The sequence below is a fragment of the Zootermopsis nevadensis genome, unplaced genomic scaffold (genome assembly GCF_977971745.1).
Source record: "Zootermopsis nevadensis isolate Lab colony 2312 unplaced genomic scaffold, Znev_1.0 Znev_ptg000276l, whole genome shotgun sequence".
Classification (NCBI taxonomy): domain Eukaryota; kingdom Metazoa; phylum Arthropoda; class Insecta; order Blattodea; family Termopsidae; genus Zootermopsis; species Zootermopsis nevadensis.
In genome coordinates, this window is record NW_028259401.1 from 561 (window position 1) to 15000 (window position 14440).

The window sequence follows — 14440 nt, forward strand, 5'->3', positions numbered from 1 at the left end:
GACGTCATCTATTTTTCAGTCATCAGTAGTGGTCACATATTATGATGCGTCTTCCCCCTCATGCGGGGGGAGTCGGTGCGACTTTCGCCGACCGGTCCCCCCTCAGGTTGACGTCATCTATTTTTCAGTCATCAGTAGAGGTTGTATTATCATGAATGACCAGACACGGGTACTTCCACGAGAAGGCGGTCCACTCGCAAGCGAGATTACGCACTCCCCCAGAGCCAGCAACCGTACTCGGTTTCTTAATGCCTTCCTTCTCTGTTCGGTCACTCTCGGTGCCGTTAATGATCCTTCCGCAGGTTCACCTACGGAAACCTTGTTACGACTTTTACTTCCTCTAAATGATCAAGTTCGGGCATCTTCCCGGTGGAATCGAAGGGCCGAAACCCCGCGCCCACCGGTCCGAAGACCTCACTAAATCATTCAATCGGTAGTAGCGACGGGCGGTGTGTACAAAGGGCAGGGACGTAATCAACGCGAGCTTATGACTCGCGCTTACTGGGAATTCCTCGTTCATGGGGAACAATTGCAAGCCCCAATCCCTAGCACGAAGGAGGTTCAGCGGGTTACCCGGACCTTTCGGCCAGGGAGGACACGCTGATTCCTTCAGTGTAGCGCGCGTGCGGCCCAGAACATCTAAGGGCATCACAGACCTGTTATTGCTCAATCTCGTGCGGCTAGAAGCCGCCTGTCCCTCTAAGAAGATTAGGAGTCGCCGGTAGCACAGAGGATACCGGATGCGACTATTTAGCAGGCTAGAGTCTCGTTCGTTATCGGAATTAACCAGACAAATCGCTCCACCAACTAAGAACGGCCATGCACCACCACCCACCGAATCAAGAAAGAGCTCTCAATCTGTCAATCCTCCCGGTGTCTGGGCCTGGTGAGGTTTCCCGTGTTGAGTCAAATTAAGCCGCAGGCTCCACTCCTGGTGGTGCCCTTCCGTCAATTCCTTTAAGTTTCAGCTTTGCAACCATACTTCCCCCGGAACCCAAAAGCTTTGGTTTCCCGGAAGCCGCCCGCCGAGTCATCGGAGGAACTTCGGCGGATTGCTGGCTGGCATCGTTTATGGTTAGAACTAGGGCGGTATCTGATCGCCTTCGAACCTCTAACTTTCGTTCTTGATCAGAGAAAACATTCTTGGCAAATGCTTTCGCTTCTGTCCGTCTTGCGACGATCCAAGAATTTCACCTCTAACGTCGCAATACGAATGCCCCCGTCTGTCCCTTTTGATCATTACCTCGGGGCTTCCGAAAACCAACAAAATAGAACCGAGGTCCTATTCCATTATTCCATGCACTCGGTATTCAGGCGGCTGCTGCCTGCTTTAAGCACTCTAATTTGTTCAAAGTAAAAGTGCCGGCCCATCGTGACACTCGGTCAAGAGCACCGCGACGGGATTGTGTAGGCCCTCCCCGAGACGACCCGAGGCGTGGGAGCGTCGCCGCCCCCATCGCCCGCGGGCGCCGGCTCGGGCCACCGGCAGGACGTCCGCACGTGCGTGCCAGTTAGACACCGACGGGCGGTGAACCGGCAGCGTGGGACACAAGTCCGACTACGAGCTTTTTAACCGCAACAGCTTTAATATACGCTATTGGAGCTGGAATTACCGCGGCTGCTGGCACCAGACTTGCCCTCCAATGGATACTCGTTAAAGTCTTTAGAGTGTACTCATTCCGATTACGGGGCCTCGGATGAGTCCCGTATCGTTATTTTTCGTCACTACCTCCCCGTGCCGGGAGTGGGTAATTTGCGCGCCTGCTGCCTTCCTTGGATGTGGTAGCCGTTTCTCAGGCTCCCTCTCCGGAATCGAACCCTGATTCCCCGTTACCCGTTACAACCATGGTAGGCGCAGAGCCTACCATCGACAGTTGATAAGGCAGACATTTGAAAGATGCGTCGCCGGTTCGTAGACCGTGCGATCCGCCTCCATTTATTCAGAGTCACCAAGGCAAACGGCCGCGTGAGCGACCGATTGGTTTTGATCTAATAAAAGCGTCCCGACCGTCTCCGGTCGGGACTCGGTTGCATGTATTAGCTCTAGAATTACCACAGTTATCCAAGTAACTGTCCACCATCTAAGGAACCATAACTGATTTAATGAGCCATTCGCGGTTTCACCTTAATTTGGCTTGCACTGAGACATGCATGGCTTAATCTTTGAGACAAGCATATGACTACTGGCAGGATCAACCAGGGAACCGAAGACTCACTTGGAGCTCGTTCCTCCCCCTCCACGCGGTCCCGGATGGGTCCGGCGAGGGGGTCCAGTTCATACTTCAACGCTCGCACTCCGTGCGCCCCTGCGAGCAGGGGCCACTTCGTGCCGTTAGGGGGACGCCACGTGAGCGCCCCCAGAACCGTGGTGCCATTAGGGCACCCTTCCCTCTCTTCACTCGACATGCATAAGCGCCGAAGCGCCGTTTGGCATCGCGAGTCTAGCACGCGCCCGGACTACGAGTGAGTCGGTTGCAGTGTGTCCACGATACGCCGCCTATAGACCGTGTCCGGGGGACAGAGGGCCGCGGCATCGCGGTGGCGAAGGGTTTGCCGGGAAGGGGAACGAAGCCGGCCTTTTTCGTAAAATCGTTCCCCTGTTGCTTGCCGGGAAGGTGGACGAACCCGGTCTCTCTCGTAAAATCGTCCACCTGCTGCTTGCCGGGAAGGGGAACAAAGCCGGTCTTTTTCGTAAAATCGTTCCCCTGTTGCTTGCCGGGAAGGTGGACGAACCCGGTCTTTATCGTCAAATCGTCCACCTGCTGGTTGCCGGGAAGGGGAACGAAGCCGGCCTTTTTCGTAAAATCGTTCCCCTGTTGCTTGCCGGGAAGGAGGACGAACCCGGTCTTTATCGTCAAATCGTCCTCCTGTTGCTTGCCGGAAAGGGGAACGAAGCCGGCCTTTTTCGTAAAATCGTTCCCCTGTTGCTTGCCGCGAAGGTGGACGAACCCGGTCTCTCTCGTAAAATCGTCCACCTGCTGCTTGCCGGGAAGGGGAACGAAGCCGGTCTTTTTCGTAAAATCGTTCCCCTGTTGCTTGCCGGGAAGGTGGACGAACCCGGTCTCTCTCGTAAAATCGTCCACCTGCTGCTTGCCGGGAAGGGGAACGAAGCCGGTCTTTTTCGTAAAATCGTTCCCCTGTTGCTTGCCGGGAAGGTGGACGAACCCGGTCTTTATCGTCAAATCGTCCACCTGCTGCTTGCCGGGAAGGGGAACGAAGCCGGCCTTTTTCGTAAAATCGTTCCCCTGTTGCTTGCCGGGAAGGAGGACGAACCCGGTCTTTAACGTCAAATCGTCCTCCTGTTGCTTGCCGGAAAGGGGAACGAAGCCGGCCTTCTTCGTAAAATCGTTCCCCTGTTGCTTGCCGGGAAGGTGGACGAACCCGGTCTTTCTCGTAAAATCGTCCACCTGCTGCTTGCCGGGAAGGGGAACGAAGCCGGCCTTTTTCGTAAAATCGTTCCCCTGCCGGGCGGAGGACGGACCCGGGCTTTTCTTCCGTCAGTTGTGTCCTCCTGATGTATCCAGACACCACCCAAGGCTCAGGAATCGTCTTATGCGGAAAAAGGGCCAATTTATCAGCGACGCATCCGTTAGTTCAACTAGAGGAAGTGTGAAATTTTCCTACAAAATAAGGTGCCAGCGCGGCGTTTTCAGGGGAGACTCGTAACGTCTGAGCCTCAGAGAGCGCGACCCGGCCGAATGCGAGCGGCAGGTCCCCTAAAATCGGCCTACCTAACACGCACGGATGGGACTTTGAAATCTGAAGACGTGGAGGGCACGAACGGGAATATATATGCGGCAGAAGCCAGAGACACCGCCGGCAGCCTCACCGTGACCGCACGAGAAGTCGTCACTTGCGCCAATCTTGCACTCGAGTGCCGAGTCACCTACGAGCAGACCCCTGCTTCTGCCTGTCCATTGAGGGCAGCCGAGCACGCGATTCCCCAGGAGACGGACTTCTGTACACTTGTGCCCCTCTTGCCCTAAACGGGGTTCGAGCAGCGCGGGGAGAGGAATTCAGTCCCCGGCGGATGCGCGCTCGTTCTAAGTGCAGCTTCCGAGAGGCCGCCCGTGAAGGCCATCACTTGTGCCACTCTTGCACTCGGAATCGAGTGCCGACTCGAACCGGAGCCTCCGCCGGCCACTGCGTGGGTTGACGGGCGCCGACCCCGATGAAGACGGCGATCGGTGCACATGTGCCCCCCATGCCCTAAACGGGGTTCGAGCAGCGCGGGGAGAGGAATTCAGTCCCCGGCGGATGCGCGCTCGTTCTAAGTGCAGCTTCCCAGAGGCCGCCCGTTAAGGCCTTCACATGTGCCACTCTTGCACTCGTAGATGAGTGCCGACTCGAGCCCGAGTCTCCGCCGGACACCGCGCGTGATGACGTGCGCCAACCCCGATGGACACGGCGGTCGGTGCACTTGTGCTCCACTTGCCCTAAACGGTTGCAAGTAGAGCGGGCCGAGGCCAGCAGTCCCCCGGCGGATGCGCGCTGGTTCTAAGTGCAGCTTCCCAGAGGCCGCCCGTGAAGGCCGTCACGTGTGCCGCTCTTGCACTCGGAATCGAGTGCCGACTCGAACCGGAGCCTCCGCCGGCCACTGCGTGGGTTGACGGGCGCCGTCCCCGATGAAGACGGCGATCGGTGCACATGTGCCCCTCTTGCCCTAAACGGGGTTCGAGCAGCGCGGGGAGAGGTCTTCAGTCTCCCGCGGATGCACGCTGGTACTAAGGGCCGGCTCACAGAAGCCACCTGTAAAGGCCGTCACATGTGCCACTCTTGCACTCGTAGTCGAGGGCCGACTCGAGCCCGAGCCTCCGCCGGACACCGCGCGTGTTGACGTGCGCCAACCCCGATGGACACGGCGGTCGGTGCATTTGTGCCCCACTTGCACTAAACGGTTGCAAGTACACCGGGCCGAGGAAAGCATTCCCCCGCGGTTGTCCGCTGGTACTAAGTGCAGCTTCCCAGAGGCCGCCCGTGAAGGCCGTCACGTGTGCCACTCTTGCACTCGGAATCGAGTGCCGACTCGAACCGGAGCCTCCGCCGGCCACTGCGCGGGTTGACGGGCGCCGACCCCGTTGAAGACGGCGATCGGTGCACATGTGCCACTCTTGCCCTAAACGGGGATCGAGCGGCGCGGGACGAGGCCTGCAGTCCCCCGCGTTGCCCGGTGGTACTGAGGGCAATCTCCCAGAGGCCGCCCGTGAAGGCCGTTACTTGTGTCACTCTTGCACTCAGTGCCCTGTGCCGACTCGAACCCGAGACTCGGCCGGTCTTCGCAGGCAACAGCGCGGGTTGACCACAAATTACACGGCGGTCGATACACTTGTGCCCCTCTTGCCCTAAACGGTCGCAAGTAGCGCGGGCCGAGGCCTGCAGTCCCTCGCTGTTGTCCGCTGGTACTAGGGGCAGCTTCCCAGAGGCCGCCCGTGAAGACCATCACTTGTGCCACTCTTGCACTCAGGCTCGAGTGCCGACTCGAACCCGAGACTCGACCAGTCTTCGCCGGCCACTGAGCGGGGTGACGGGCGCCGACCCCAAAGGACACGGCGGTCGGTGCACTTGTGCCACTCTTGCCCTAAACGGGGATCGAGCGGCGCGGGTCGAGGCCTGCAGTCCCCCGCGTTGCCCGGTGGTACTGAGGGCAATCTCCCAGAGGCCGCCCGTGAACGCCGTTACTTGTGTCACTCTTGCACTCAGTGTCCTGTGCCGACTCGAACCCGAGACTCGGCCGGTCTTCGCCGGCCACTGAGCGGGGTGACGGGCGCCGACCCCAAAGGAAACGGCGGTCGGTGCACTTGTGCCACTCTTGCCCTAAACTGCCTCAGCCAACGCGGGGCGGAAGCGCGAATGGCCTGCCGGCGACAGGGTCCCCGGCGGCCGGTAGTCCAATCTCAGACTTCCCCCTGCTCGAGGAGAGCCTCGCTCGCCAAGCTCATATACTATAGTCTGGACCCCCCTTATCTCAGCATTCGTCAGTCACGGAAGAGGCAGAGCCGCGGACACCGGCGGATGGCCCCTCGGCTGCCGCCAGAAATTTTAATTAAGTTTTTCTCTTCCTTAATCATTTCCGATCATACTAAATTTTGTATATGTTAGAATACATACACATACTTACTTATATAACCGCTTTATTTAATATTTTTCTGCACTTTAGAAATTTTCGGACTTAGCCGCTGAAGCGACTCAAGTAACACGCACGGTGGGACATAGCCGCAGAACTGGTTTCATGTACCACGCACCACGGGACATAGCCGCAGAATTCGTACCGTCCAAGTAAGGCCCAGCTAACACAGCGGAAATTTATTTTTAGTCAATTAACGGCATTACTATGCACAGCAAGGCCAACTTTCTTCAATTATGAATATTTTTCTGCATTTTGGAAATTTTCGGACTTAGCCGCTGAAGCGACTCAACTAACACGCACGGTCGGACATAGCCGCAGAACTGGTTTCAAGTACCACGCACCACGGGACATAGCCGCAGAATTCGTACCGTCCAAGTAAGGCCCACCTAACACAGCGGAAATTTATTTTTAATCTATTAACGATATTATTAAGCACAGCAAGGCCAACTTTCTTCAATTATGTATATTTTTCTGCATTTTGGAAATTTTCGGACTTAGCCGCTGAAGCGACTCAAGTAACACGCACGGTGGGACATAGCCGCAGAACTGATTTCAAGTACCACGCACCACGGGACATAGCCGCAGAATTCGTACCGTCCAAGTAAGGCCCACCTAACACAGCGGTAATTTATTTTTAATCTATTAACGATTTTATTAAGCACAGCAAGCCCAATTTTCTTCAATTATGTGTATTTTTCTGCATTTTGGAAATTTTTTGGACTTAGCCGCTGAAGCGACTCAACTAACACGCACGGTCGGACATAGCCGCAGAACTGATTTCAAGTACCACGCACCACGGGACATAGCCGCAGAATTCGTCCCGTCCAAGTAAGGCCCACCTAACACAGCGGAAATTTATTTTTAGTCAATTAACGGCATTACTATGCACAGCAAGGCCAACTTTCTTCAATTATGAATATTTTTCTGCATTTTGGAAATTTTCGGACTTAGCCGCTGAAGCGACTCAACTAACACGCACGGTCGGACATAGCCGCAGAACTGGTTTCAAGTACCACGCACCACGGGACATAGCCGCAGAATTCGTACCGTCCAATTAAGGCCCACCTAACACAGCGGAAATTTATTTTTAATCTATTAACGATATTATTAAGCACAGCAAGGCCAACTTTCTTCAATTATGTATATTTTTCTGCATTTTGGAAATTTTCGGACTTAGCCGCTGAAGCGACTCAAGTAACACGCACGGTGGGACATAGCCGCAGAACTGATTTCAAGTACCACGCACCACGGGACATAGCCGCAGAATTCGTACCGTCCAAGTAAGGCCCAGCTAACACAGCGGAAATTTATTTTTAATCTATTAACGATATTATTAAGCACAGCAAGCCCAATTTTCTTCAATTATGTGTATTTTTCTGCATTTTGGAAATTTTTTGGACTTAGCCGCTGAAGCGACTCAACTAACACGCACGGTCGGACATAGCCGCAGAACTGGTTTCAAGTACCACGCACCACGGGACATAGCCGCAGAATTCGTACCGTCCAAGTAAGGCCCAGCTAACACAGCGGAAATTTATTTTTAGTCAATTAACGGCATTACTATGCACAGCAAGGCCAACTTTCTTCAATTATGAATATTTTTCTGCATTTTGGAAATTTTCGGACTTAGCCGCTGAAGCGACTCAAGTAACACGCACGGTGGGACATAGCCGCAGAACTGGTTTCAAGTACCACGCACCACGGGACATAGCCGCAGAATTCGTACCGTCCAAGTAAGGCCCACCTAACACAGCGGAAATTTATTTTTATTCTATTAACGATATTATTAAGCACAGCAAGCCCAATTTTCTTGAATTATGTGTATTTTTCTGCATTTTGGAAATTTTTTGGACTTAGCCGCTGAAGCGACTCAACTAACACGCACGGTCGGACATAGCCGCAGAACTGGTTTCAAGTACCACGCACCACGGGACATAGCCGCAGAATTCGTACCGTCCAAGTAAGGCCCACCTAACACAGCGGAAATTTATTTTTATTCTATTAACGATATTATTAAGCACAGCAAGGCCAACTTTCTTCAATTATGTATATTTTTCTGCATTTTGGAAATTTTTTGGACTTAGCCGCTGAAGCGACTCAACTAACACGCACGGTCGGACATAGCCGCAGAACTGGTTTCAAGTACCACGCACCACGGGACATAGCCGCAGAATTCGTACCGTCCAAGTAAGGCCCACCTAACACAGCGGAAATTTATTTTTAATCTATTAACGATATTATTAAGCACAGCAAGCCCAATTTTCTTCAATTATGTGTATTTTTCTGCATTTTGGAAATTTTTTGGACTTAGCCGCTGAAGCGACTCAACTAACACGCACGGTCGGACATAGCCGCAGAACTGGTTTCAAGTACCACGCACCACGGGACATAGCCGCAGAATTCGTACCGTCCAAGTAAGGCCCACCTAACACAGCGGAAATTTATTTTTAGTCAATTAACGGCATTACTATGCACAGCAAGGCCAACTTTCTTCAATTATGAATATTTTTCTGCATTTTGGAAATTTTCGGACTTAGCCGCTGAAGCGACTCAACTAACACGCACGGTCGGACATAGCCGCAGAACTGGTTTCAAGTACCACGCACCACGGGACATAGCCGCAGAATTCGTACCGTCCAAGTAAGGCCCAGCTAACACAGCGGAAATTTATTTTTAATCTATTAACGATATTATTAAGCACAGCAAGCCCAATTTTCTTCAATTATGTGTATTTTTCTGCATTTTGGAAATTTTTTGGACTTAGCCGCTGAAGCGACTCAACTAACACGCACGGTCGGACATAGCCGCAGAACTGGTTTCAAGTACCACGCACCACGGGACATAGCCGCAGAATTCGTACCGTCCAAGTAAGGCCCACCTAACACAGCGGAAATTTATTTTTAATCTATTAACGATATTATTAAGCACAGCAAGCCCAATTTTCTTCAATTATGTGTATTTTTCTGCATTTTGGAAATTTTTTGGACTTAGCCGCTGAAGCGACTCAACTAACACGCACGGTCGGACATAGCCGCAGAACTGATTTCAAGTACCACGCACCACGGGACATAGCCGCAGAATTCGTACCGTCCAAGTAAGGCCCAGCTAACACAGCGGTAATTTATTTTTAATCTATTAACGATTTTATTAAGCACAGCAAGCCCAATTTTCTTCAATTATGTGTATTTTTCTGCATTTTGGAAATTTTCGGACTTAGCCGCTGAAGCGACTCAACTAACACGCACGGTCGGACATAGCCGCAGAACTGGTTTCAAGTACCACGCACCACGGGACATAGCCGCAGAATTCGTACCGTCCAAGTAAGGCCCAGCTAACACAGCGGAAATTTATTTTTAATCTATTAACGATATTATTAAGCACAGCAAGCCCAATTTTCTTCAATTATGTGTATTTTTCTGCATTTTGGAAATTTTTTGGACTTAGCCGCTGAAGCGACTCAACTAACACGCACGGTCGGACATAGCCGCAGAACTGGTTTCAAGTACCACGCACCACGGGACATAGCCGCAGAATTCGTACCGTCCAAGTAAGGCCCAGCTAACACAGCGGAAATTTATTTTTAATCTATTAACGATATTATTAAGCACAGCAAGCCCAATTTTCTTCAATTATGTGTATTTTTCTGCATTTTGGAAATTTTTTGGACTTAGCCGCTGAAGCGACTCAACTAACACGCACGGTCGGACATAGCCGCAGAACTGGTTTCAAGTACCACGCACCACGGGACATAGCCGCAGAATTCGTACCGTCCAAGTAAGGCCCACCTAACACAGCGGAAATTTATTTTTAATCTATTAACGATATTATTAAGCACAGCAAGCCCAATTTTCTTCAATTATGTGTATTTTTCTGCATTTTGGAAATTTTTTGGACTTAGCCGCTGAAGCGACTCAACTAACACGCACGGTCGGACATAGCCGCAGAACTGATTTCAAGTACCACGCACCACGGGACATAGCCGCAGAATTCGTACCGTCCAAGTAAGGCCCAGCTAACACAGCGGTAATTTATTTTTAATCTATTAACGATTTTATTAAGCACAGCAAGCCCAATTTTCTTCAATTATGTGTATTTTTCTGCATTTTGGAAATTTTCGGACTTAGCCGCTGAAGCGACTCAACTAACACGCACGGTCGGACATAGCCGCAGAACTGGTTTCAAGTACCACGCACCACGGGACATAGCCGCAGAATTCGTACCGTCCAAGTAAGGCCCAGCTAACACAGCGGAAATTTATTTTTAATCTATTAACGATATTATTAAGCACAGCAAGCCCAATTTTCTTCAATTATGTGTATTTTTCTGCATTTTGGAAATTTTTTGGACTTAGCCGCTGAAGCGACTCAACTAACACGCACGGTCGGACATAGCCGCAGAACTGGTTTCAAGTACCACGCACCACGGGACATAGCCGCAGAATTCGTACCGTCCAAGTAAGGCCCACCTAACACAGCGGAAATTTATTTTTAATCTATTAACGATATTATTAAGCACAGCAAGCCCAATTTTCTTCAATTATGTGTATTTTTCTGCATTTTGGAAATTTTTTGGACTTAGCCGCTGAAGCGACTCAACTAACACGCACGGTCGGACATAGCCGCAGAACTGGTTTCAAGTACCACGCACCACGGGACATAGCCGCAGAATTCGTACCGTCCAAGTAAGGCCCACCTAACACAGCGGAAATTTATTTTTAATCTATTAACGATTTTATTAAGCACAGCAAGCCCAATTTTCTTCAATTATGTGTATTTTTCTGCATTTTGGAAATTTTTTGGACTTAGCCGCTGAAGTGACTCAACTAACACGCACGGTCGGACATAGCCGCAGAACTGGTTTCAAGTACCACGCACCACGGGACATAGCCGCAGAATTCGTACCGTCCAAGTAAGGCCCAGCTAACACAGCGGAAATTTATTTTTAATCTATTAACGATATTATTAAGCACAGCAAGCCCAATTTTCTTCAATTATGTGTATTTTTCTGCATTTTGGAAATTTTTTGGACTTAGCCGCTGAAGCGACTCAACTAACACGCACGGTCGGACATAGCCGCAGAACTGGTTTCAAGTACCACGCACCACGGGACATAGCCGCAGAATTCGTACCGTCCAAGTAAGGCCCACCTAACACAGCGGAAATTTATTTTTAATCTATTAACGATATTATTAAGCACAGCAAGCCCAATTTTCTTCAATTATGTGTATTTTTCTGCATTTTGGAAATTTTTTGGACTTAGCCGCTGAAGCGACTCAACTAACACGCACGGTCGGACATAGCCGCAGAACTGGTTTCAAGTACCACGCACCACGGGACATAGCCGCAGAATTCGTACCGTCCAAGTAAGGCCCACCTAACACAGCGGAAATTTATTTTTAATCTATTAACGGCATTACTATGCACAGCAAGGCCAACTTTCTTCAATTATGAATATTTTTCTGCATTTTGGAAATTTTCGGACTTAGCCGCTGAAGCGACTCAACTAACACGCACGGTCGGACATAGCCGCAGAACTGGTTTCAAGTACCACGCACCACGGGACATAGCCGCAGAATTCGTACCGTCCAAGTAAGGCCCACCTAACACAGCGGAAATTTATTTTTAATCTATTAACGATATTATTAAGCACAGCAAGCCCAATTTTCTTCAATTATGTGTATTTTTCTGCATTTTGGAAATTTTTTGGACTTAGCCGCTGAAGCGACTCAACTAACACGCACGGTCGGACATAGCCGCAGAACTGATTTCAAGTACCACGCACCACGGGACATAGCCGCAGAATTCGTACCGTCCAAGTAAGGCCCAGCTAACACAGCGGTAATTTATTTTTAATCTATTAACGATTTTATTAAGCACAGCAAGCCCAATTTTCTTCAATTATGTGTATTTTTCTGCATTTTGGAAATTTTCGGACTTAGCCGCTGAAGCGACTCAACTAACACGCACGGTCGGACATAGCCGCAGAACTGGTTTCAAGTACCACGCACCACGGGACATAGCCGCAGAATTCGTACCGTCCAAGTAAGGCCCAGCTAACACAGCGGAAATTTATTTTTAATCTATTAACGATATTATTAAGCACAGCAAGCCCAATTTTCTTCAATTATGTGTATTTTTCTGCATTTTGGAAATTTTTTGGACTTAGCCGCTGAAGCGACTCAACTAACACGCACGGTCGGACATAGCCGCAGAACTGGTTTCAAGTACCACGCACCACGGGACATAGCCGCAGAATTCGTACCGTCCAAGTAAGGCCCACCTAACACAGCGGAAATTTATTTTTAATCTATTAACGATATTATTAAGCACAGCAAGCCCAATTTTCTTCAATTATGTGTATTTTTCTGCATTTTGGAAATTTTTTGGACTTAGCCGCTGAAGCGACTCAACTAACACGCACGGTCGGACATAGCCGCAGAACTGGTTTCAAGTACCACGCACCACGGGACATAGCCGCAGAATTCGTACCGTCCAAGTAAGGCCCACCTAACACAGCGGAAATTTATTTTTAATCTATTAACGATTTTATTAAGCACAGCAAGCCCAATTTTCTTCAATTATGTGTATTTTTCTGCATTTTGGAAATTTTTTGGACTTAGCCGCTGAAGTGACTCAACTAACACGCACGGTCGGACATAGCCGCAGAACTGGTTTCAAGTACCACGCACCACGGGACATAGCCGCAGAATTCGTACCGTCCAAGTAAGGCCCAGCTAACACAGCGGAAATTTATTTTTAATCTATTAACGATATTATTAAGCACAGCAAGCCCAATTTTCTTCAATTATGTGTATTTTTCTGCATTTTGGAAATTTTTTGGACTTAGCCGCTGAAGCGACTCAACTAACACGCACGGTCGGACATAGCCGCAGAACTGGTTTCAAGTACCACGCACCACGGGACATAGCCGCAGAATTCGTACCGTCCAAGTAAGGCCCACCTAACACAGCGGAAATTTATTTTTAATCTATTAACGATATTATTAAGCACAGCAAGCCCAATTTTCTTCAATTATGTGTATTTTTCTGCATTTTGGAAATTTTTTGGACTTAGCCGCTGAAGCGACTCAACTAACACGCACGGTCGGACATAGCCGCAGAACTGGTTTCAAGTACCACGCACCACGGGACATAGCCGCAGAATTCGTACCGTCCAAGTAAGGCCCACCTAACACAGCGGAAATTTATTTTTAATCTATTAACGGCATTACTATGCACAGCAAGGCCAACTTTCTTCAATTATGAATATTTTTCTGCATTTTGGAAATTTTCGGACTTAGCCGCTGAAGCGACTCAACTAACACGCACGGTCGGACATAGCCGCAGAACTGGTTTCAAGTACCACGCACCACGGGACATAGCCGCAGAATTCGTACCGTCCAAGTAAGGCCCACCTAACACAGCGGAAATTTATTTTTAATCTATTAACGATATTATTAAGCACAGCAAGCCCAATTTTCTTCAATTATGTGTATTTTTCTGCATTTTGGAAATTTTCGGACTTAGCCGCTGAAGCGACTCAACTAACACGCACGGTCGGACATAGCCGCAGAACTGGTTTCAAGTACCACGCACCACGGGACATAGCCGCAGAATTCGTACCGTCCAAGTAAGGCCCACCTAACACAGCGGAAATTTATTTTTAATCTATTAACGGCATTACTATGCACAGCAAGGCCAACTTTCTTCAATTATGAATATTTTTCTGCATTTTGGAAATTTTCGGACTTAGCCGCTGAAGCGACTCAACTAACACGCACGGTCGGACATAGCCGCAGAACTGGTTTCAAGTACCACGCACCACGGGACATAGCCGCAGAATTCGTACCGTCCAAGTAAGGCCCACCTAACACAGCGGAAATTTATTTTTAATCTATTAACGATATTATTAAGCACAGCAAGGCCAACTTTCTTCAATTATGTATATTTTTCTGCATTTTGGAAATTTTCGGACTTAGCCGCTGAAGCGACTCAACTAACACGCACGGTCGGACATAGCCGCAGAACTGATTTCAAGTTCCAAGCACCACGGGACATAGCCGCAGAGCCATGACTTTTGAGTTAAATTTCGGAAATTTATTTTTAGACAATTAACGGCATTATTGTGCACAGCAAGCCCATTTTTTTCAATTAAGAATATTTTACTGCATTTTGGAATATTTCGGACTTAGCCGCTGAAGTTATATTCGTTCTATTTCTTATTCTTAGGAAGGCGCTATCACGGCACGGTCTCGTGCTTCGAAGCAGCCCCGTAACTATACTCGCCGTCTGAATTGGCCTCAGGAAGCGACCGT

The 14440-nt window shown here is 49.6% G+C and overlaps 1 non-coding gene across 1 annotated transcript; it reads right to left on the reverse strand.

Moving 5' to 3' along the window:
* Positions 1-285: 285 nt before the first annotated feature.
* On the reverse strand, positions 286-2203 carry LOC147870395 (small subunit ribosomal RNA). Its single transcript, XR_015533451.1, has one exon. It is a non-coding gene; the product is annotated as a small subunit ribosomal RNA (ribosomal RNA).
* Positions 2204-14440: the final 12237 nt, after the last annotated feature.